Source organism: Bos grunniens, chromosome 15, assembly GCF_055505025.1.
Source record: "Bos grunniens cultivar Pamir isolate PY7600 chromosome 15, Bosgru_T2T1.0, whole genome shotgun sequence".
In the NCBI taxonomy this organism is placed as follows: Eukaryota; Metazoa; Chordata; class Mammalia; order Artiodactyla; family Bovidae; genus Bos; species Bos grunniens.
The window spans coordinates 40870608-40894217 of NC_141179.1; the positions used below are offsets into that span (position 1 = coordinate 40870608).

General features: G+C 44.7%; 1 protein-coding gene and 1 non-coding gene across 3 annotated transcripts in view; one reads left to right on the forward strand and one right to left on the reverse strand.

Moving 5' to 3' along the window:
• Window positions 1-23610, reverse strand: part of PARVA (parvin alpha) — a 179548-nt gene that overhangs the window by 138296 nt on the left and 17642 nt on the right. The window lies entirely within an intron of this gene.
• Window positions 3989-4061, forward strand: TRNAG-UCC (transfer RNA glycine (anticodon UCC)). The gene has a single exon. It is a non-coding gene; the product is annotated as a tRNA-Gly (tRNA).

Sequence of the window (23610 nt, forward strand, 5' to 3'; positions counted from 1 at the left end):
TCAAAGCACATCTGGGGTGGGGGTGGGGAGGGCAAGATAATGCCACTTAATAGTCAAAGTGGTGGAAACGTCTTAAACGCAGGGTTGTCAAAAGAGGGCTTTCTCCTATTATTTACAGATATGAAAGCCCTATGAGAAAGTTTAGCACACAACACATGAAATTTAACTCTCTCCACTCCACCACGTTGGAATCCTGGTTTCAAGTTTCCCACACCATCTTTACTCCTACGGGCCCGACAATGTCTTTTGGGGTGTATTCATAGATATCCAGAGCCCAAACACCCATCTGTGTAAGTACAGTTGGCAGCTCACTTCTCAGACATAAACTCTCCCCAAGTCCTGGAGTCCTCGGTGCTCCCTACTGGCCTCCGCACATCACTCATCAAGGTGGTGGGGGAGGGGCACGCGGGTGAAAAGCAAAGAGCTAAGCCTGCCCACCAGTGCCCAGGTGGGCTCCGCAGCCAGCCTTACATTCTAAAAGGAGCACAGCCCTTCATTCTATGGCATTAGGTCCTCTGACACAGCGGCAGGATGTCTCCTCCTCTCAGCAGCTCCACGAAGCAAAACTTCAGCAGCTTCCCCCAGGCACACTAAGGAGAGGTTCATTGTGAACAGGCAGCAAGGGTCAGCCACACCTCACACTTCTCTCCCGACCCCATCTTCGGGGCTAAGCAAATAATTCTACATGAGAAAAAAATATATATTTCCACTTTTAAAATTACATCTCACAATTCCTCTCACTTCTTATGAAAACAAGATCAAATGTTTGTAAGGACTCACTTGAATATATTTTCACTTTCCAAGCACAAAGCAGAGGACAAAAAAAAAAAAAAAGAAATTCTCAGCAGCCACAAGACAAGAACGCCTTTCTCCTTCCCTGCCAAATCCAAGCATTATGCACATAGAATGAACATGATGCAATAGAAACATCTCCAAATGCTTTCTGATACATTCTCTCATTTAATCTTGCGACTCCTTAATGCTCACATTTTAATTGCAGTCTTGGAGCCTTAAATTCCTCCAAAGGTGCTAACATACGAAAGAATGTGAAGCATGATTTCATACTAACTAGAAGCAAGAGAGGATTTCAGGCCTCTTAAAATAAAAATCTATCTTCAAACCCCTCAGAGTCTGCATGAAACACAGCAAATTCAGTCTGCTGTCCCGAGGGAAGCAGGCTGCCGTAAAACGTAAGTAACTCCTCACTGGTACTGTTAGCTTTTTATGTGTTTTAATTTTAAAACCCGAGTATAATTATCTCTTATTTACTAGAGTCACAACTCTTGCCAAAGGGAACACAAACCACTTCTTTGGGGATGAAGTTGCTGACAAAGGTTTGACAAAAATAATTAATAGCTCCATGCTGACCCCAGGGTAAGTCTTGGAGCACAGCGAAGTGAACTGGCCAAGGATGAGCCGGGCATGGGCGCGTGATGCCCGGCCAAGGGCATGGCACACACCCGGTCCTGAGAAGCTTGGAGGCTTCTGAAGGGACTCAGGCTATGGGACAAAAGTATGAGAGGTTTTTGCACATCCTCCTTTAGTCATGGTTCTGTGTTGAAACTGCTTTGCGCTCCAGTTACAAATGCTCTCCTGTTTAAGAAAGCTGTGGATAGACAATTAATGCCTTTCAGCTGGGGCTGGAGTGTTCTCCAAGTTTGGTTCTGGGCTCTATGGTTTAGCATGCTCATTCTCAGAAATTCTGGCTAGAGAGCCTTTGGGATAGGGAGCCGCCAGGGCCAGTTTCCTGGAACCTGTCCGATAGGCACCTCACCTGATCACTGTCACATTTGGGGAGCCAAGCAGAAGGTGGGTGCGGGAGGATCATGAGCAGCTGGGTCAAAACCCTTAGGAGGAGGAGTCTGCCTCTTAAAACATGCGAGTTCAGAGATTCCATCTTAACTTTGCTCTTAAACTATAAAAGTCTTCTGAGTGCAAACCTCATTCAATTCTAGCAGATACCCACCCCCCACCCCCCGCATTTTCATTTGTCTACCGTGAGTGCTAGGAAGCTTGTAGCCCCAGAACTGTAAGATACCATCATCCTTTTTATCATTATTATTAATGATGGGTTTACTTGCAATACCATATCTTTCTGTCTCCTGCAATAATCCCATCCCATCCCCTGGAGCACGGACATGTTTCATGATTGGCAGCTATTTTAGATCCTTTTGGGGTGTGCTTGTGTGACTGACAAGACTTCAAGTCTTGAAGCCAGAAAGAATTTGATTTCCAGCCTTGACAAACCACTTAATGTGGCTGACCCTCAGCTGCCTCACCTATGAGACGGAGCTCTTATCTTTGTAGCAGAACGGGTGAGGATTATGCTGCTTTAATCCCCCCTGGATGCCCAAGGGCAAGTGCCTGGCATGGGCATCCAGAGTGTAACATGGAGTAGGTACCCAATACACTAGAGCTACTGTTATTCTTATGAGTGTTAATAATACCAGCCACAAGGACAAAATTAAAGAGGTTACTGACCCCAGAGAAAAATTTCTAATTCAAACTTCATTATCTTAAATTAACTCAGCTATTTTTTTCCCCCTTCTCATAGAATTGAAAAAAAGCCCTGAGATTTTGGCTCCAATTTCTCAGTGATAATCTTGGCTTTAGTAATATCCATTAAGAGTTTCCAATCCAGGGAGAACTATTAACTCTGCAGTGGAAGCAGAAACTCCGATATCTGAATGAAGTGAAGGTCTGCTGGCAGTTGTAACGAGATCATTTGCTCCTGCAAATGTTATTTCTTGGCTATCGGTATCTTTTGTGCGAATTTCTGCAGGCAGAGATCTCGGGGGGAAAAAGACTGTCTGGGGCCCACACGTGTTTTCAGAACAGGCTGGTACATCCTGTCCTTGCTACAGAGCCTGGTACATCAGTAGCAAAACAGACCTCTCTTTGGACACACTTTTTTTTGTGAATTCTGCAGGACTCATGGCTGGCTGCTGAAGCCACCACTCAATCTTCCTCTCAGGCTGGGTCGGTGAGCTGCTCCCTGGAGCCCCCTGGTGGCCCTTTCCATGTTCACACCATGTACTCACACCCCTCAGGGGCAGGGAGAAAGTGGCTTTAAAAGAGCCACCCAAGGGGTGGTTACTGGCATCCTTCATCCACAGGGACACCCACATTTTTAGGATCAAGGAAACATGCTGTGTTAAGGCTGGTACAGACACAGCACCTCTCTTAAATGTCAGAGTCGTTCACTGAACAGCTAGCTCTCGAGCATTTACTGCATGCCAGGCCTCACACCGGGCATGAAGAATAGACAGGATTATGACTCAGTCCCTGCTCTCAAGAAGCTTCTGGCCCAGAGGGAGAGGTGGACCAATACCTGTACCAAGAAGGACAATACAGAGAGAAATGCCAAGTTTTGCGGGAACCCCGGGGACAGTGTCAGCCTCCTTAGGCAAAGTGGGAAGGACATCAGGGAGGAGGCAAGAGTTAACCTGGATCTCATAGGCCAAGAAGTAGCTGAACAGAGAAAGGAGGACAGGCATTCCAGAATCAATATACATCAATATACAATATACATCAATATAGAAGAATCAATATACATCAAGGCCCAGACTTCTTGGGGGACTGTGGTGAATTTGGAGGGCTCCCAGCTGGGAGAAGAGGCTAGAGAAGTGGGTGGGACAGGCTGAGAAGGATCTCATAGGCCACACCAAGGGCCCTGCTTATCTAACCGTGATTCTCCAAACTGTGCTTGAGAGTTCCCGCAGACATTTGATTCTAATTTCATGGATGCTGAAGCTAAAAGAACTCTGTGGTAGCCATCCACGATCCACTGACTGCAAATTCTTGCGTTTAACTCCAGGGTAACCAGGAGAGAAACATCAAATTCCAATACAGGGGCATCCTACAAAATATCTACAAAACACCAGTACTCCTGAAAGTCTGAGAGCCTGTCACAGGCAACAGGAGCCTAATTCCTTAGAGGAGCCTAATTCCATTTCTGAGTGACAATTAAATGTAATATGCCGGGACTTCGCTGGTGGTCCAGTGGTTAAGACTCTGCACTTCCAATGCAGAGGTCCCAGGTTCGATCCCTGGTCAGGGAACAGGATTCTGCATGCCACAACTAAGACTCAGTGCAGCCAAGTAAATAAGTATTCTAAAAACTAAAATAAAATGCTATCACACTTAAAAAAAATAATAAATGTAATCTGCTATCCTGGATGCAATTTTGCAACAGATAAATGACGTTCCTAGGTGAAAACTAGGAAATAAAGTACAGAGCCTAGTTAATGATTATGTATCGATCTTGGTTCATTAATGGTGACAAATGTGCCATACTAGTGTAAGATGTTAACAATTAACAATAGGGGAAACTATATGCAAGGCAAATGGGAATTTCTGTACTCCTCAAAATTTTTATAAGTCTGAAGTGGTTTGAAAAAATAAAATTAATTTTTAAAAAGTTCTGTGTTCATACAGATAGCCAAACTACTGTCTGCAATGGGTTGTATAATTAAATATTAATTATACAACTGTATAATAAAATGATAATACATGTTACACATGAGAACTTAGAAGATTGATTCATATTCTAGTAATAAGAGCCAACATTTTATTGAGCACGTATGCTCAGCCAGGCACTCTCCTAAGTAATCACTTCTGATCTCCAAAAGAGCCCCATGCACTAAGAACCGCCAACATCCCATTTTACAGGTGAGGAAATGAAGACAGCAATTAGACAACTTGTTGGAATTATATAAGTGGCAGGGTCTGGATTTGAACCCAGCTCTGTCTGATGCTAGAGTCCGGATACTTAATGACAATTCTATACTTTACTGCCTCCTGGTATTCAGCTTTATATACTGATATTTCACTGAAAAAAAATGCATTGATTTTACTATTCTTTTTAAGGTTTAAAACCACAGTTATAAATGGGATGATAAGAGGAGGGGGATTTCCAGTCAATGAGGGACTAGGTCAGAGCTGGTGGTTGGTGTTGGCGCAAATGTTCTGACAGTTTCAGTGTGAAGGATGGACTAGTATAGGCTGGGCCCCTGCTGCAGAGATATTCTAGCAACATCTCCAAAAGGAGGAGGAGAGGCAATCAGAGAGAATGAACTTCCCTAAAAGGATAAAGCGAAGGCCCTTGCTTTATACAGGAACCCTTTGTATCCAGCCCCAACCAATCATACCCCAGGCATTGCTGAGCCCCTAACTTGTGCCTGGACAGGTCTGCCTCCAGGAGCTCCTCTTGGCTGCCTCCACAGACAGGACCTGATGATTAGTAAAGGGAAAATAAGAGCAGTCCAAGCAAGGAGGCAGCTGGCCCAGAGCCCCCCAGAGGAGGGGCAGGGTCTGAGAAGGGGTGTTAGTGGGGGCAGGGGGAGAGCTGGGGTGCCTCATGGAGGAGGCCTGGGGGCTGGGCCCAGGGCAAGCCCACCCCTCCCTGCAGTCCTTGTGTCTGGGTCACCAGCCAAGGGGATTGGAGCTGAGAGCCCAACCTCTCACCACCAGCTCAGCCGCTTCCCCTGCCCTCCCAGGTCAATGAAAAGCAGGCCTCATTTCACTTCTGTACTTGAGAGGCTGCCATGCGTCACCAGAGGCACATATGGAGTTTGGTACCCCTAGAGGTTGTGGAAAATACCAGAAAGTCTCCTAGACCGTCAACTTCTCCAGAGTCGTCTTATCTAGCCTGGCATGCCGTAGGCATCCATCAATAGATGGTGAACTAAACGGAAATCTTAAAATGCATGCGTCATAGGTCATACTGGAGTGAACTGAACTGGAGTTTGGAATATTTAGTACAAAATCTTTACCACATACTTAGAGGCTTGAAACAACACAAGTTCACTATCTCACAATTCTGGCCATCGGATGTCCAAATGGGTTTTTCACTGGACTCAAATCAAGATGTTGGCAGGGGATTTCCCTGGTGGTCCAGTGCTTAAGAGTCTGCCTGTCAATGCTGGGGACGTGGGTCCAATCCCTTGTCCGGGAAGATGTCACGTGCCACAAGGCAACTAAGCCCGTGTGTCACAACTGAAGATGACATGCTCTGGACCTGAGTGCTGCAACCACTGAAGCTTGAGCGCCTAGTCTCTGCCACAGGAGAAGCCACCACAGGGAGAAGCCCCTGCTCACCGCAACTAGAGAAAGCCCATGCACAGCATCCAACACCCAGAGCAGCCAAAAAAAAAAAAAAAAAAGATGCTGGCAGGGTTGCATCCCCTCCAGAGGCTCTAGTTTTTGTTGTTCAGTTGCCCAGTTGTGTCCGACTCAGCAACGCCATGGACTGCAGCAGGCCAGGCCTCCCTGTCCCTCACCATCTCCCAGAGTTCGCCCAAGTTTATGTCCATTGCATCGGTGATGCCATCCAACCATCTCATCCCCATCACCCTCTTCTCCTTCTGTCTTCAATCTTCCCCAGCATCAGGGCCTTTTCCAGTGAAAAAGCTCTTTGCATCAGGTGACTGAAGTATTGGAGGGTCAGCTTCAGCATCAGTCCTTCCAATGAGTATTCAAGGTTGATTTCCTTTAAGATTAGCTGGTTGGATCTCCTTGCTGTCCAAGAGACTCTCAAGAGTCTTCTCCAGCACCACAGTTCGAAAGCATCAATTCTTCGGTGCTCTGCCTTCTCTACGGTCCAGCTCTCACAACTGTACATGACTACTGGAAAGATCAAAGCCTTGACTATACGGACCTTTGTTGGCAAAGTGCTGTCTTTGCTTTTTGACACACTGTCTAGGTTTGTTGTAGCTTTCCTGTCAAGAAGCAATCATCTAAGGCTCCGAGGGGAATGTAAAAGGTTCTATTTCCTTGCCTTTTCCAGCTCTGCGGCCCCCTGCACTCCTGAGCTCGTGGCTGCTCCCTCATCTTCAAAGTCAGTAACACTGTCTCTCTCTGACCTTCCTCCATGGTCATGTCTCCCTCTGACTCCCTTCTGCCTTGCTCTTCCTCTTTTAAGGATTATTATGATTACACGAAGATCATGGCATCCGGTCCCATCACTTCATGGGAAATAGATGGGGAAACAGTGGAAACAGTGTCAGACTTTATTTTTTGGGGCTCCAAAATCACTGCAGATGGTGACTGCAGCCATGAAATTAAAAGACGCTTACTCCTTGGAAGTAAAGTTATGTCCAACCTGGGTAGCATATTCAAAAGCAGAGACATTACTTTGCCAACAAAGGTCCGTCTAGTCAAGGCTATGGTTTTTCCAGTGGTCATGTATGGATGTGAGAGTTGGACTGTGAAGAAGGCTGAGCGCCGAAGAATTGATGCTTTTGAACTGTGGTGTTGGAGAAGACTCTTGAGAGTCCCTTGGACTGCAAGGAGATCCAACCAGTCCATTCTGAAGGAGATCAGCCCTGGGATTTCTTTGGAAGGAATGATGCTAAAGCTGAAACTCCAGCTCTTTGGCCACCTCATGTGAAGAGTTGACTCATTGGAAAAGACTCTGATGCTGGGAAGGATTGGGGGCAGGAGGAGAAGGGGACGACAGAGGATGAGATGGCTGGATGGCATCACTGACTTGATGGACGTGAGTCTGAGTGAACTCCAGGAGTTGGTGATGGACAGGGAGGCCTGGCGTGCTGCAATTCATGGGGTCGCAAAGAGTCGGACACGACTGAGAGACTGAACTGAACTGATGATTACACTGGACCCATCTGGATAACTCAGGACACTCTCCCTATTTTAAGGTCTCACCTTAAAATGAAATTAACAACGTTAATTCCATTTGCAACCTTAATTCTCCTTGGCGATATAAGGTGACATAGTTACCAATTCCAAGTGTTAGGGCATGGACATCTGTGGAGTGCCATTATTCAGTCTACCACAGACTTCATCTTTTAAGGTCAAACTGTAGGAGACCACCAGTGTTTCGCCAAAAGGTGAAAATATTCGTTAACACTTATCAAGCACCTACTGCATACAAGGCACACCACTAAGTACTTTTGCATATATTATCTTATTTAGTTGCAGTTAATGTTCAAAGAGTAGTAGTAACTACCACTCCTAGTAAACCAGATCATGTTATTCACCTCTAAAATCCTCTGATAATTTTCCATATGTTTTAGGGAAAAACTCAGGCTTCTGGCGGCCCCATGGGATCTAACTTTGGCCCGACTCCCAGCTCCATCTCCCACCAGCTTCCCCTCGACCTCCAAGCTTCAACCATGGGAGCCTTATCAGTTCCTTGAACTTCTGTGGCTGCACCTGCAGACCCCTCTTTCTGGAACGTTCATCCCCAAGATTGTCGACCCTCTCTCATTATTCAGATCTCTAGCCTATTCACTGCCACATCTCCAACTCCTAAAATAGTGCTTAGCACATAAGGCACAGGATACACATTTATAAATGAACTAATCTGAATTATGTCAGTGAGGAAATGAGGTGATAAGGCCAAGTTCACAGAGCTAGTCAGCTGGAATTCCAACTCAGAGCATACTCAACACCCCAGCCTCTCAACAAGCCACCCCCAAGCTTCTCATCAGACACCGCTCGGCCAGCTGGGCGGTGCAGGGATGAAAACACCAGATCGAGCTCTTAAGCAGTCCCCTGCTCACTGGACAGCAGTGAAATAGTGACACAACCCGCTGGCCAAGCACCACGGCCCAATCAATCAGCGAGCCTAACGGAGACTGGTCTGCACACTTGGCTGGGAGAGCTACGAAACCAGATCGGGAGAAGACATGGTCACGGCAAACCAAGAATTCCTTATCAGGGGAAAACAATCCAAATGAACTTTTGGGCTAATCTAGTGGAATTGAGGCCTCCGAAATGAACCTTAAAAAAGAAAAAGGTTCCAGTCTGCAAAGGAAGTGATTTTTCCGTATTCTAACAATCAGAAATATGCTTTTTAAACATCAGAATTTTCATTCCACGTTGCTGTCATTTGGCGGGAATTTAAACAGATGACCTTATGCTTCACTATGGGCGACAGCAACAGCAGTCCTGGAATGCCATTAGTTCAGTGCGTGGCAGGGGAGGCCATTGCATCATGGATTCAGAGACTGAAATCCCGAGCAAGCTAACCACATTGAAGAACTCTTTTAAAACTCCTTGCAGGAGCTCTGAAGAACCAAACACATTAGCAGTGAGCCAGCAACCATCAAGAGAGCACTGTAACAATGGCACCAATATAGGAGGACTTTTGTCCCTTCTCATATTCCTTCTTGTCCCAACTGCAGATAAGAGAAATAGGAGGAGGGAATGAAGAGAGTGGAAGACCACGCCAGGCCCACCACCCACTCCCATGCCGGAGCTGTGGGGCAGGCTGGGCCAGGGCGAGTGGAAGAGCATGGAATTGGAAGGGAAGCTGAAGTTTTGATTTCAGACTGGACTAGGCCTTCATACCCACAAGTGAGTCCTAATTCCTTAAATGTCCTCATAGCTGGACACGCAATCCACCTAAGATGTCACAGAGCATGATTTAAGGCAGTGCTCGGGGTAGGGAGAGCTCTTTCCTGACTGAATTCCAATGGAAGTCAGCTGATTCAATAAATTTGTTACAGGATAAAAATCAAACGACCAACAGAATATCATTTTTCGGCTAGCAAATTTATAAGGTAAAAAACAAAAGAACACCCAGTTTTGATAAGAGAACCGAGTATCCCCAAATACTTCTGGTATGTCTTAGCCCATTCAGGCCACTATAACAAAATACTACAGTCTGGGTGGCTTATAAACTACAAAAATTTAATTCTCATGGTCTGGTGACCCAAGTCCAAGGTCAAGGCACCAGCCTGGCCAAGTTCTCTGGTGAAGACTGTCTTCCTGGTTCATAACTGGCCCCTTCTCCCTGTGTCCCTTTATGTAGAAGAGGCTAGAGATCTTTCTGGACCCTCTTTTATAAGGCATTAGTCCCACTCATGAGGACTCTACCCTCATGACTTAAGGACCTACCAAAGGCCTCACCTACTCATACCACAACACCAGGTATCAGGAGTTCAGCAGATACATTTCAGAACAGAAACATTCAGAGTACAGCTGGTTTACAAATCAGAACAAATGTTCTTGGGCAGTGCCTCTCACACTACAATGTACACAAGTCACATGGACATCTAGTTAAGATGCAGATTCTGATTCAGTAGGTCTGGGGTGAGGCCCAAGAATCTGCCTTTCTCATAAGCTACCCAGTTGAAGCTGCAAGACTTCGGCCACCTGATGTGAAGAGCCAACTCATTGGAAAAGACCTTGATGCTGGGAAAGAGTGAGGGCAGGGAGAGAAGGGGACAACAGAGGATGAGATGGCTGATGGCATCACCAAGTCAATGGATGTAAGTTTGAGTAAACTCTGGGAGATGGTGAAGGACAGGGAAGGCTGGTGTGTTTCAGTCCATGGGGTCAGAGAGTCAGACATGACTTAGTGACTGAAAAACAGCAACCACAACTTGGTTATACTGATGGCATTGGTAGAAGGATCACACCTTGAGAAGTTTAGAGAAAATCTGACCAAGTGTATCAAAAGCCTTACAATCTTTATTACTTTTGACTCAGTAATTCTTCACTAATGATATATTCTAGGGACTAATAAGGAATGTTGCTGCTGCTGCTAAGTCACTTCAATCGTGTCTGACCCTGTGTGACCCCATAGACGGCAGCCCACCAGGCTCCCCCGTCCCTGGGATTCTCCAGGCAAGAACACTGGAGTGGGTTGCCGTTTCCTTCTCCAATGCATGAAAGTGAGAAGTGAAAGTGAAGTCGCTCAGTCGTGTCCGACTCCTAGCAACCCCATGGACTGCAGCCCACCAGGCTCCTCCGTCCATGGGATTTTCCAGGCAAGAGTACTGGAATGGGGTGCCACTGCCTTCTCAAAAGATGTAGCCAAAGATGTTTATCACAAATGTTACATCTACAGTGGAAACTGGATACAACCTAAGTATCTGACAACAGGGAAATTTATAAACAAATTATGGTAAAGCCATTTGGTGAATAAAACAATATAGTCATATCAAGTTCTTATATAATGTTTGGTGCTGCTGTGAAAAAAATATTCATGACGTGAGAAACAAAAAGATAAAAATACAAAGATGGGTTAGTTTTGTGTGTCAATTTGTCTAGGCTATAGTACCCAGTTAATGAATCAAAAGCTAGATGTTGCTGTGAAGGTATTCTATAGATAGGATTAACGCTAAGTGAAAAAGATTACCCTCTGTACTGTGGGCAGATCTCATCAGTTCAAGGCCTTACAAACACAAACTGAGATTTCCCAGAAAAGAGGAGATTTTGCCTCAAGACTCAGCATTAACTCTTGCCCGAGTATTCAGCTTGCTGGCCTGCCTTATAGGTTTCAGATCTGCCAATTCTATAAACATGTACACCAACTCCTTGAGATAAATCTCTTCAAATATATGTGTATGTCTGTGTGCATCTCTTAGTACAAATGCTTATGTGTGTATGTTATATGTCTGTATGCATGTATATATATACACAACACACACATACAGATATATCTCCATTGGTTCTGTTTCTATGGAGAACCCCGACTGATACACAGCATGAGTCTACTTCTGTTAAAAACATTTATGTTACAAATTACATTGCAAAAGCTTGAGTCCCATAACTGAATATACAGTATGATTTTTATTTTATTGTTAAAATATTAGATATATGAATGAGAGAGAAAACATCCAAACATTAGCAATAAAAAGACTATGGTTTATTTTAACGTCTGTCTTGATATTTAATATTTTTTTTTAATTTTTATAAGCATGTGTTTCTTTTATGATCAGGGAAATCATAGTTACAATCTGCTTTGCATTGAACACTGCAATTTCAGTGTCCACTGAGAGGGAGACGACACAGTTTTAGGCAACCTGAAGAAGAGCATGCCCTTCTTCACCATTTCACCTGCTTCTCAAGTCACAAACTATATTCTCCGCATTTCCTCCAGACCTGTCCCAGCCCTTTTTTTGTGTGTCCCGTTTGGCCTCCTGCCCTGTCCTTCATTATCTCAAATAAAAAACCCATTAGATGGGCAAGGCAGTGACTTTCATTATCTTTGTTTTATAAACGAGGAAACTGAGGCTAAGAGGGTTTAAGTGGTTTGTACATAGATACCCAGCTGGTAATTGACATAGCCCAGATTCCTTTCTTTGTAAACTGGAAAACCAGGCACATGGGAGTGATTTTCATTGCTGTTCCCATATGGACCGTGTGAGAACCATGTCAATTATATTCTGAGGTCTTCTCCCTGGCCTGCTACAGCCTTCCTCAGTGACTGCAGACAATGGCTCATTAATCTCTAGATGAGACGTGGATAGCCAGGGTCAGGTGCCAGGACCAAAAGGACTCTGGGTTTGGCCACACGTCCAAGCACCCTGGCCAGGGCCTCTGATGACTCAAGCCCCACAGCTGGAAGTGAGCAGGACCACCCGCACTGCCCCAAATGGGGCCAAACTCAGTGCTTTCTTTCCAGTCCCCACCTAGTGATTGGCGCAAGGTCCTGGCCATCTGCCATCCCATGCCCATGAGGGATGGCCCCACCGCAGAAGACTTAGGCTACAAAAGCAATTCCAACTGCTGGCAGCATCAAGTTCTTGGACTGGGCTCTAGCATGAAGGGCTTTCCTTCTCCCCCCATCCTGGGCCTGCTGAGACTGAGAGTACTCTTGAATCCCGTTAGGACTGGATCCCTTCCCTGGGACCCCGACACCCACCTTGGCATCCCCAGGGAGCAGGGTCAGAATGTACCATGATCCCTACCACAAATGGGCTGATCTTCCCAAATCGTGAGCCCTTCACCTCCAGCACGAGCGCCCCAGGATGTCCTGCTGTCACCTGCAACCCCAAGACCTAAAGGCCATCCAGGCTGGAATAACACTTGGCTGTTTGCTGAACACATGAATAAACAAACTACACACAGGCCATAACTCAGGTCCTGGCCAGCCTCCTATCTAAGGGCTTCCTAGTGATTAAAAGAAGAAGTGCTATATTAAGTGGTAAGCCAGTTAGATGGCTTTGTGGGGTGCAAATTTATAAGAAATTCTAAAACATCCCTGGAATAAATTGGAAATATGGTACCAGTTAACTCGAGTTTCCACACTGCTTCCTCCATACTGATAAAACATAATGGGTCCCTCTTTGTCAAAGAAGATGATGCACTTGGTGGGATGGGGAGGAAAGGCACAGTCCTCTTGGAAAGCTACTTTGGATAAAGCTGTTTGCACTGCCCAATGAGCGAACTGCAAGGTGTAACAAGAGGCCACACCACCAAGCCTGAAACCAGCGAGCTGACAGGATCCTGAGTTCAGCAGGTCCAGGTCTGCTGAAATTTAAAAACCAAACTAACCCTAGCCATTAGACCTATTTAGGGGAATAAGTGATATATCTGAGTAACTATTAAACTCCCTTTTTAAATATTTTTCAAGATGTTGCTTAACTCAGAAAATGATGCAAAATAAAAATACTGTAATCCCTTTGTCTTATTGTGAAGACAAAGAAACAGCCTTGCTAGTTTCATTTATATAAATGCCAGCCTCTCCCCATCCACCCTACATAAATGCTGAACACATACTTGAGTTATTTGGTCTGATATTGGCCTGAGTCCCACAGCAGAACCCCTCAGGCCACAGGGGAAATGTCCAGAGCATTGGCTGGGGAACACAGTGGGGGCTCCGATCAGCTTCTGATTATCAGCTCTCCACCCCGAGGGTGTGGAGGGTCCCCGTGCCCTTAGAGGACTAATCAGGGCACATGCTCTCTATCCAGGTGACATCAAAGCCACAGAATCCTGCTCATGGCAAAACTGGAAAACCAAGAGGATCCCTCTCCCTGTCTTTCCACACCCTTGTCTTCAATAAAAGAGGTGGGGGAAGGGGAAAATAAAGGAGAAGGCAGAGTGAAGCAGAGGTTCCCCAAAGATGCCTTGGAAAGAGAGAGAGAAGAGGAAACTAAGAAAAGTGGACAGGATCCTAGTGATGGGCCCCGCCTTCCTGGCCTCTGTGAGAAGGGAGGAAGGCTGCCAGACACATGCTGGCGGGGTTGATGGCATGTGCTTCAGCACAAAGATTTAATAGGCAGAGCTAATAGCGCAGGATTGAGAAATGCCTTCTTCGTTGCGCCAAGTACAGTACAGAAAAGTTGCCATCAGCATCAGAAAATGTATTCAGGTTTCTGGGACTGAGTTAAGGTCCAGCATGGAGACTCAACCACTGAAACACAAAATCAGAAAGGTATTAAACTTTGAGATGGAGGGCCAGGCCCAGGAGAAAAACAAGCTCCTTCTTATGTACATACGTATTACCTGCAACAAAGCAGAATATACAATTGATATCCCTTTGGAACTGTGAGGAAAGGCAACAGCTCATGGCTTCAGTTTTACTGAGAGCTTATTATGTGCCAGGCACTGCTCTATGTGCCCGACATGTATTAATTCATTATATTTCTCACATCATGAGAAACATACCAGCAGTATCTCCTTTGCAGAAAGAAAGCAAGCTGAGACACAATAAGGTTAAGTCATTTTCAATTTTCCAGAAGTGCCACTGAGAATAAGCAAGAGCAATCCTGTAGAAGATTCTGTGACCAAGGGAGAAAAGAGGAAGTTAATTACATAGTATCCATCAAATTAGCTGGGGACTTTCCTGGTGGTCTAGTGGTTAAGAATCTGCCTTCCAATGCCGTGGATAAGGGTTCAATCCCTGGTTGGGGAACTAAGATCCCATACGTCTCAGGCAACTAAGATCATACGTCACAACTAGAGAAGCCTGTGTGCCACAACTAAGAGTTGATGCCAAAAAAAAAAAAGTTTTTTAGTTAACACCCACTGAGCCCTTACCATGTGTTGCTCCAAATCCACTCTCTACCATAGCTGGGCTGGACCAGTGGATGAGATGTTTATCCCCTGGCTCCCTCCCTGCTGGGCCATGGTTTGCTCTTCTATAGCTACAGCTTTCTTCCCAGCTGCTGGTCAGTGCCCCGTCCCTTGCCCCTTAAAGGCTCATGGGTAGGATCTGTTCCTAGCGGTTGTCGGCCCTGGAGTGCCTTGCCATCCTTGGTTTCCTTCAACTCCACCCACATCACTTGGGTGGAGTGATGAAGGTCCCTTCATCACTCTGATTACCTCATCATGGATGCCAACTGCTCCCCTCCAGGCTCTCAACTGATACGTGAAATTCTGAGCTCTTACCATGCATTGTTAATTCCCACACCAAACCTTGTAGGTGAAATTATTATCCTCATTCTACTACAGGTGGGGAACTTGAGAATTCTTATGGGTTGACTCACTGCCCAAAATCATACAGCTAGTTAAGTGGCAATGTCTGGGTCTGACGTATGCAATTGTATTTCTAGGCATCCACTCTCCTTAACCACTATGTAGCATTGGCCCACTAACCTAAATTGCATCAAATGTCTTAGCTTACTGGACTGTCTTGGTTGTTCTATTTTAGTAAGACACATTTTTAGTGCCATTAAACACCTGACCTGCGATGATGACTTCCCAATCCTATTGCTCCCCAAAGGCACTGGTCTACCACTGGGCATAAAAGAGAGCTGGTGGTGAATAACTATATTACAAAAAAAATCAATCTTTATAAAGCAGGGGATATGTAACCCCATGGACTATATAGTCCATGGAATTCTCCAGGCCAGAATACTGAGTGGGTCGCCTTTCCCTTCTCCAGGGGATCTTCCCGACCCAGGAATCAAACCAGGGTCTTCTGCATTGCAGGCAGATTCTTTACCAACTGAGCTATCAGGAAAGTCCACCCTATTTCCCAGATGATCCTATATAATTCAGCACAACAATCACCAGCTTCAAAGACTCATAATCAATGTGAACATCAATGCCACAGAAGCTGGGCAGCTCCAGCATTTTCCACTGAATGATGTATGCTGCAAAATACTTATTTTGCAAGAGGTTAATAGATGCTTCTTGAAATGTAGGATCCTACAGGAAAAGTTTTATAAACATTGTATCCTATATGTTACTTAGCTCCTGCTTTAGAAATTCAGAGAGAGTATTAAGCCTTGATAGGAAGAAAATAAGTTCCTTTAACCTAGCTTTTTCTAAACTAATTTGAACATTGCGCATTTTTTTTTGAGTGGATGCTTATTAATAGCTTTCCTAAGTATAAAATTCCTAAGTATGCAAAGATGGGCTCGATAAAGGACAGAAATGGTATGGACCTAACAGAAGCAGAAGATATTAAGAAGAGATGGCAAGAATACACACAAGAACTGTACAAAAAAGATCTTCATGTCCCAGATAATCACGACGGTGTGATCACTGACCTAGAGCCAGACATCCTGGAATGTGAAGTCAAGTGGGCCTTAGAAAGCATCACTACGAACAAAGCTAGTGGAGGTGATGGAATTTCAGTGGAGCTATTCCAAATCCTGAAAGATGATGCTGTGAAAGTGCTGCACTCAATATGCCAGCACATTTGGAAAACTCAGCAGTGGCCACAGCACTGGAAAAGGTCAGTTTTCATTTCAATCCCAAAGAAAGGCAATGCCAAAGAGTGCTCAAACTACCACACAATTGCACTCATCTCACACGCTAGTAAAGTAATGCTCAAAATTCTCCAAGCCAGGCTTCAGCAATATGTGAACCGTGAACTTCCTGATGTTCAAGTGGTTTTAGAAAAGGCAGAGGAACCAGAGATCAAATTGCCAACATCCGCTGGATCACGGAAAAAGCAAGAGAGTTCCAGAAAAACATCTATTTCTGCTTTATTGACTATGCCAAAGCCTTTGACTGTGTGGATCACTATAAACTATGGAAAATTCTGAAAGAGATGGGAATACCAGACCACCTGACCTGCCTCTTGAGAAATCTGTATGCAGGTCAGGAAGCAGCAGTTAGAACTGGACATGGAACAAGAGACTGGTTCCAAATAGGAAAAGGAGTACGTCAAGGCTATATATTGTCACCCTGCTTATTTAACTTATATGCAGAGTACATAATGAGAAACGCTGGGCTGGAAGAAACACAAGCTGGAATCAAGATTGCTGGGAGAAATATCAATAACCTCAGATATGCAGATGACACCACCCTTATGGCAGAAAGTGAAGAGGAACTAAAAAGCCTCTTGATGAAAGTGAAAGTGGAGAGTGAAAAAGTTGGCTTAAAGCTCAACATTCAAAAAACGAAGATCATGGCATCCGGTCCCATCATTTCATGGGAAATAGATGGGGAAACAGGGGAAACAGTGTCAGACTTTATTTTGGGGGGGCTCCAAAATCACTGCAGATGGTGACTGCAGCCATGAAATTAAAAGACGCTTACTCCTTGGAAGGAAAGTTATGACCAACCTGGATAGCATATTCAAAAGCAGAGACATTACTTTGCCAACAAAGGTTTGTCTAGTCAAAGCTATGGTTTTTCCTGTGGTCATGTATGGATGTGAGAGTTGGACTGTGAAGAAAGCTGAGTGCAGAAGAATTGATGCTTTTGAACTGTGGTGTTGGAGAAGACTCTTGAGAGTCCCTTGGGCTGCAAGGAGATCCAACCAGTCCATTCTGAAGGAGATCAGCCCTGGGTGTTCTTTGGAAGGAATGATGCTAAAGTTGAAACTCCAGTACTTTGGCCACCTCATGAGAAGAGTTGACTCATTGGAAAAGACTCTGATGCTGGGAGGGATTGGGGGCAGGAGGAGAAGGGGCTGACAGAGGATGAGATGGCTGGATGGCATCACTGACTCGATGGACGTGAGTCTGAGTGAACTCCGGGAGTTGGTGATGGACAGGGAGGCCTGGCGTGCTGCGATTCATGGGGTCACAAAGAGTTGGACACAACTGAGCGACTGAACTGAAGTATGAAATTAAATAATTTCCATTCTCAATTCCCTTAATGTCTATGTATTTTAGCTAGTTAAAATTATTTGCCCTTATGGTAACTATAGGTTCCAATTAGGGTCTTTTGCATTGCCTAAAAATATCCACCAACCCTGCAAGGGGACTGGAGGTTTGTTAAGGTGAGAATCACCTGCAGTAGAATATTCTGGTGCCACTACCACTGCTACACCTGCCGTTGGCACAGACTTTGAAAGGGCACACGGAGAAATCACATCTCACTGACAGATATCTCCTGATACTAATTGTTAAAAGTGAAACGTTGCTCAGTTGTGTCTGACTCTTTGTGACCCCATGGACTATACAGTCCATGGAATTCTCCAGGCCAGAATACTGGGGTGGGTAGCCTTTCCCTTCTCCAGGGGATCTTCCCAACCCAGGGATCAAACCCAGGTCTCCCGCATTGCAGGTGGATTCTTTACCAGCTGAGCTACAAGGGAAGCCCAAGAGTACTGGAGTGGGTAGCCTATCCCTTCTCTAGCAGATTTTCCCAACCCAGGAATCGAACAGGGTCTCCTGCATTGCAAGAGGATTCTGTACCAGCTGAGCTATAAGGGAAGCCCAGTATTAATTAAGCGCTCTCAACATATCCCTTTAAGGGAAACACAGGTCCACATCTATTGCTAGACCTCAGCCTGAACCGCTCCTCGGGCCCCACTTTGCCCACACTGCTAGTGAAGCACACAGCGCATGGGAATACGGTTAAATATTTGTACTCAGACATCTAGACTGTCCTAAACTCATGCAGATTTCAAAAATGCTTCCTACTTTCCCCATCACTAACAAAAATACATCAGAAATTCCAGCAGATCAGTAGTTTCAAAAACTGCTTGATTCAAGTTGGCATGTGATACTGACAAAAGACAAAATTTGACATAAACACAGAAACAAAAGGAAAAGAAAAAAAAAAAGAAAAAATATTTTTGAGCAAAGAATTGAAAATACTCTAGAAATATCCTCAGTTTGGTCTGTTGGGCTGCTATAACAAATTGCCATGTACGGCGTGTCTTACAAACAACAGAACTTTATTCCTCACGGCCCTAAGGGTCAGCATCTAAGACCAAGGCGCTGGCGTGGTGTGTGCAGCTGATGCTTCTCACTGGGTCCTCACATGGTGGAAGCAGGCAAGGGCTCTCTCTGGAGCCCCTGTGATAAAGGCGCTAACCTCTCTCTGTCACCTCACAAAGGCCCCACCCCCTAACATCGCCACTTGGGGGTTAGGATTTCAACATATAAATTTGGGGGAACACATTCATTCAGATAACAGTCCCATATAGGGAACTGCCTGGCAGGCTAGTGGTTAGGACTCCGAGCTTTCACTGCAGAAGGCCCACATTCTATCCCTGGTCAAGAAACTAAGATCCCATAAACTGCACTGCGTGGCCAAACCAAACAAAGAAACACCACAATCCCATATACTATTCAGTATGAATTCAGATGGCTTATTCTAAAGATGGGACCATCGAGACCATATAAAGGCATCCCCTAATTCTGGCAGCAGAGAAAAGAGACCCAGAAAAAGGAGATACCATACATCAGGAAGTACAGACTTCCTGTATGGATTGACTTGGCCTCCAATTTAAAGTAGTTTGAAATCTGTTCAAAGTAATAACATTTTATTCTAGTGCCCAGTCAAGTATAAAGCAAAAGAGGAAATATAAATGGTTACACGCATGGAAAATGTCCAACCTCACCAGTAATCAGAGAAATTAAAAACAATTAAGGTTGTTCTCATTAATTAAATTATAATTACGAATGCAGAAAAGGATGTCGTTAAGCAGACACTTTCATAGACTACTGCTGGGAGCATATATTGGTATATCCCCTTTTGGTAATAACTATCAAGAAACTGAAAAGGTTTCATATTGTTTGATCCAGTAATTCCATTCTAGGAAATCTACCCTATGGAAATATTAAATATGGAAAAGCAATTAGACTAAACCTGCTCAACATCATACTTTTATCATGGCAAATAAATGGAAATATACTGAACCTCATGACAGAAGGACTAGGTTGGTAATCTACAGTACATTGTTCAGATGGAATATTATTAAAGACTAAATTCTTATATTCAATAATTATTTATAGTGAACATTGTAACAGGAAATACAGTGAGAAAAAGAAATGTGAAGAAACTAAAAATACATTTTTTTTAAAAATTCTGGAAATAAAGATGCTAAAATGGAAACAGTGTCTAAGTCAATGCAATTTGCAGTGTGATTCACAGGACAGGAGCAGCCTGTGAACTGTGTGTTACCCGATCAGGAAAATAAGCGTAGAGTGTGCATTTGGAAACTTTTAGCAATTTGGTATTGCTGCGACATCCAAGCACATGTCTCATGGAACTGTGAGTTGAACAGGGTGCAGACCAGCGTGAATGCTGTCAAACTGGGATGGAAGTTCCAGGTTACACAAGCTGTACAGTAGTCACACACGGTGGGACATCACAGTCCACAGTGGACTGGAAATACGAAAGAACTGGCCCTTCCTGTGGACCAATGGTCCAGGTAATAGCACTGTAGATAATTTAATCTTCCTCGTCTATATTTTACAAAATTGTTATAATGTTATATTGCTATTATAAGAAAAAAACAGGTTTTTTTTTTAATGCAAGTAAAAAGAGGAAAATAAATGTCACTTAACTGTTATAACTTTGAAAAACTTTCCTATAGAAATACATAAACATGTAGTGGGAGGCAGGAAGATACAGTGGTTAGGAAGATAAGATTTCAGAGCTGACAGTCTGAGTTTGAACCCTGGATCCACCACTCCATTATTTACCAGCCATGGGCTAGTAGCTCAACCTCTCCATGCCTCGGTGAACTGTACAAAAAAGATCTTCACGACCCAGATAATCACGATGGTGTGATCACTGACCTAGAGCCAGACATCCTGGAATGTGAAGTCAAGTGGGCCTTAGAAAGCATCACTACGAACAAAGCTAGTGGAAGTGATGGAATTCCAGTGGAGCTATTTCAAATCCTGAAAGATGGTGCTGTGAAAGTGCTGCACTCAATATGCCAGCACATTTGGAAAACTCAGCAGTGGCCACAGCACTGGAAAAGGTCAGTTTTCATTCCAATCCCAAAGAAAGGCAATGCCAAAGAATGCTCAAACTACCGCACAGTTGCACTCATCTCACACGCTAGTAAAGTAATGCTCAAAATTCTCCAAGCCAGGCTTCAGCAATATGTGAACCGTGAACTTCCTGATGTTCAAGTGGTTTTAGAAAAGGCAGAGGAACCAGAGATCAAATTGCCAACATTCGCTGGATCGTGGAAAAAGCAAAAGAGTTCCAGAAAAACATCTATTTCTGCTTTATTGACTCTGCCAAAGCCTTTGATCATGTGGGTCACAATAAATTATGGAAAATTCTGAAAGAGATGGGAATACCAGACCACCTGACCTGCCTCTTGAGAAATCTGTATGCAGGTCAGGAAGCAGCAGTTAGAACTGGACATGGAACAACAGACTGGTTCCAAATAAGAAAAGGAGTACGTCAAGGCTATATATTGTCACCCTGCTTATTTAACTTATATGCAGAGTACATAATGAGAAACGCTGGGCTGGAAGAAACACAAGCTGGAATCAAGATTTCCGGGAGAAATATCAATAACCTCAGATGTGCAGATGACACCACCTTTATGGCAGAAAGTGAAGAGGAACTCAAAAGCCTCTTGATGAAAGTGAAAGTGGAGAGTGAAAAAGTTGGCTTAAAGCTCAACATTCAGAAAATGAAGATCATGGCATCCGGTCCCATCACTTCATGGGAAATAGATGGGGAAACAGTGGAAACAGTGTCAGACTTCATTTTTTGGGGCCCCAAAATCACTGTAGATGGTGACTGCAGCCATGAAATTAAAAGACGCTTACTCCTTGGAAGGAAAGTTATGACCAACCTAGATAGCATATTCAAAAGCAGAGACATTACTTTGCCAACAAAGGTTTGTCTAGTCAAGGCTATGGTTTTTCCAGTGGTCATGTATGGATGTGAGAGTTGGACTGTGAAGAAGGCTGAAGAGCGCCGAAGAATTGATGCCTTTGAACTGTGGTGTTGGAGAAGACTCTTGGGAGTCCCTTGGACTGCAAGGAGATCCAACCAGTCCATTCTGAAGGAGATCAGCCCTGGGATTTCTTTGGAAGGAATGCTGCTGAAGCTGAAACTCCAGTACTTTGGCCATCTCATGCGAAGAATTGACTCATTGGAAAAGACTCTGATGCTGGGAGGGGTTGGGGGCAGGAGGAGAAGGGGACAACAGAGGATGAGATGGCTGGATGGCATCACTGACTCGATGGACGTGAGTCTGGGTGAACTCCGGGAGTTGATGATGGACAGGGAGGCCTGGTGTGCTGCGATTCATGGGGTTGCAAAGAGTCGGATACGACTGAGCGACTCAACTGAACTGAACTGAAATGGGGATGATAATAGAACCTATCTCATGGTGCCGTCTATGGGGTTGCACAGAGTCGGACACAACTGAAGCGACTTAGCAGCAGCAGCAGCATGGTGACTCATAGGGTTTTTGCAGAATTAAATGAGTCAACACACATAAGATCCTGGAACATAATAAGCTCTCTATAAATGTTCACTCTTATTATTACAAATCATAGGCAGGGATGAGAGCTACAGCCAATTCACATTTCACAATGTTTTATTTGCAAAACGGGTCAAGAGGAACAGTAGAAATAGTAGTAATAACAACAACTAATATTAAGTGCTTGTGTGCCAGGTCCCAAGCTAAGTTTCTGACATGAATCAACTTATTCATTAGAGATTGGTACTAAGTTCATCCCATCCTTTCTGCAGAGGGGAAAACTGAGGTTCAGAGAAATGAAGTGACTTGCCCAAGGTCACCAAGCTCATAGGTGTATCTCCCTCTAGGGCACTGAGCTGGGCACAGGACAGGGGTCCCTAGAGGTTAGACTGTGAGCCCTTTGAGAGCAGAAACACACTGTGTCTTGTTCCCAGGGGGAGCCAGAGTCACCAGCCTATCCAAGGACCAGGCCACAAGAAAAATCCAGGACTCGTTTGCAGCCCCCTCAGCGGGTCCCCCTCAGCCAGGCCAGCCACCAGTGACCGTGCTCTGCAGCCCAGTCTGGGTATTGCTCTTAGGGAGTGACCTAAGCCCCGAGGAAGGCAGCTGTTGGAATGTGAGGGAGGATGCAGAGACTCGTGAGTCATTTCACTCCCCGTCCTCGCTGTGGTCCTGGATACAATTTATTACCTTCGTCACTGGGCTTTCTGCTCCTGGTTGGCTGGGGGTTGGTGGAGCAGTCATCCCTAAAAGGAAATCAATCTGTTAGCGAGTCCCATCTCTCCCTGCCGTAAGGGCTGGAGGCAGAAGGGAGGACACTGGCAGCACCCAGCTGTTTCCGGGTCTGAAGGGATTCAAGGAGGCTTGTGGGATGCTCAGCAAGACCCTGGCTCCAGCCATCCACTGGGGGATGTTCTCCTGTAATTTTCCCCACCAATGAGAAATCTGGGCCCTCTGCAGTATAGAGCATCCATTCCAGAAGAGTGTGAAATCTCTACATATTTATCCTGAAAGTTGAAGGGAGAAAACAAAAACCCTTCCTTCAGAGAACAGGGATAGGGGCCTGGGAGTAGACAGTTAAGAACATACAGAATTTTGCCTTGAAATCCAGAACATTCTATCTATACCTGAAGTCTGAGAGCTAAAATCATATGGCCAAGGAAAAGCATTTCCAATAAAACTACAGTTCAGGACAACTTTTGTTTTTCTTCCCAAGTATTTCCTTTTTAGTGAGCAATTTGGTAATAACCAACAAAATTCAAACAGAACAAATTTTTGACTCAGCAATTTCACCTCTAAGAATTTACTCTACAAAT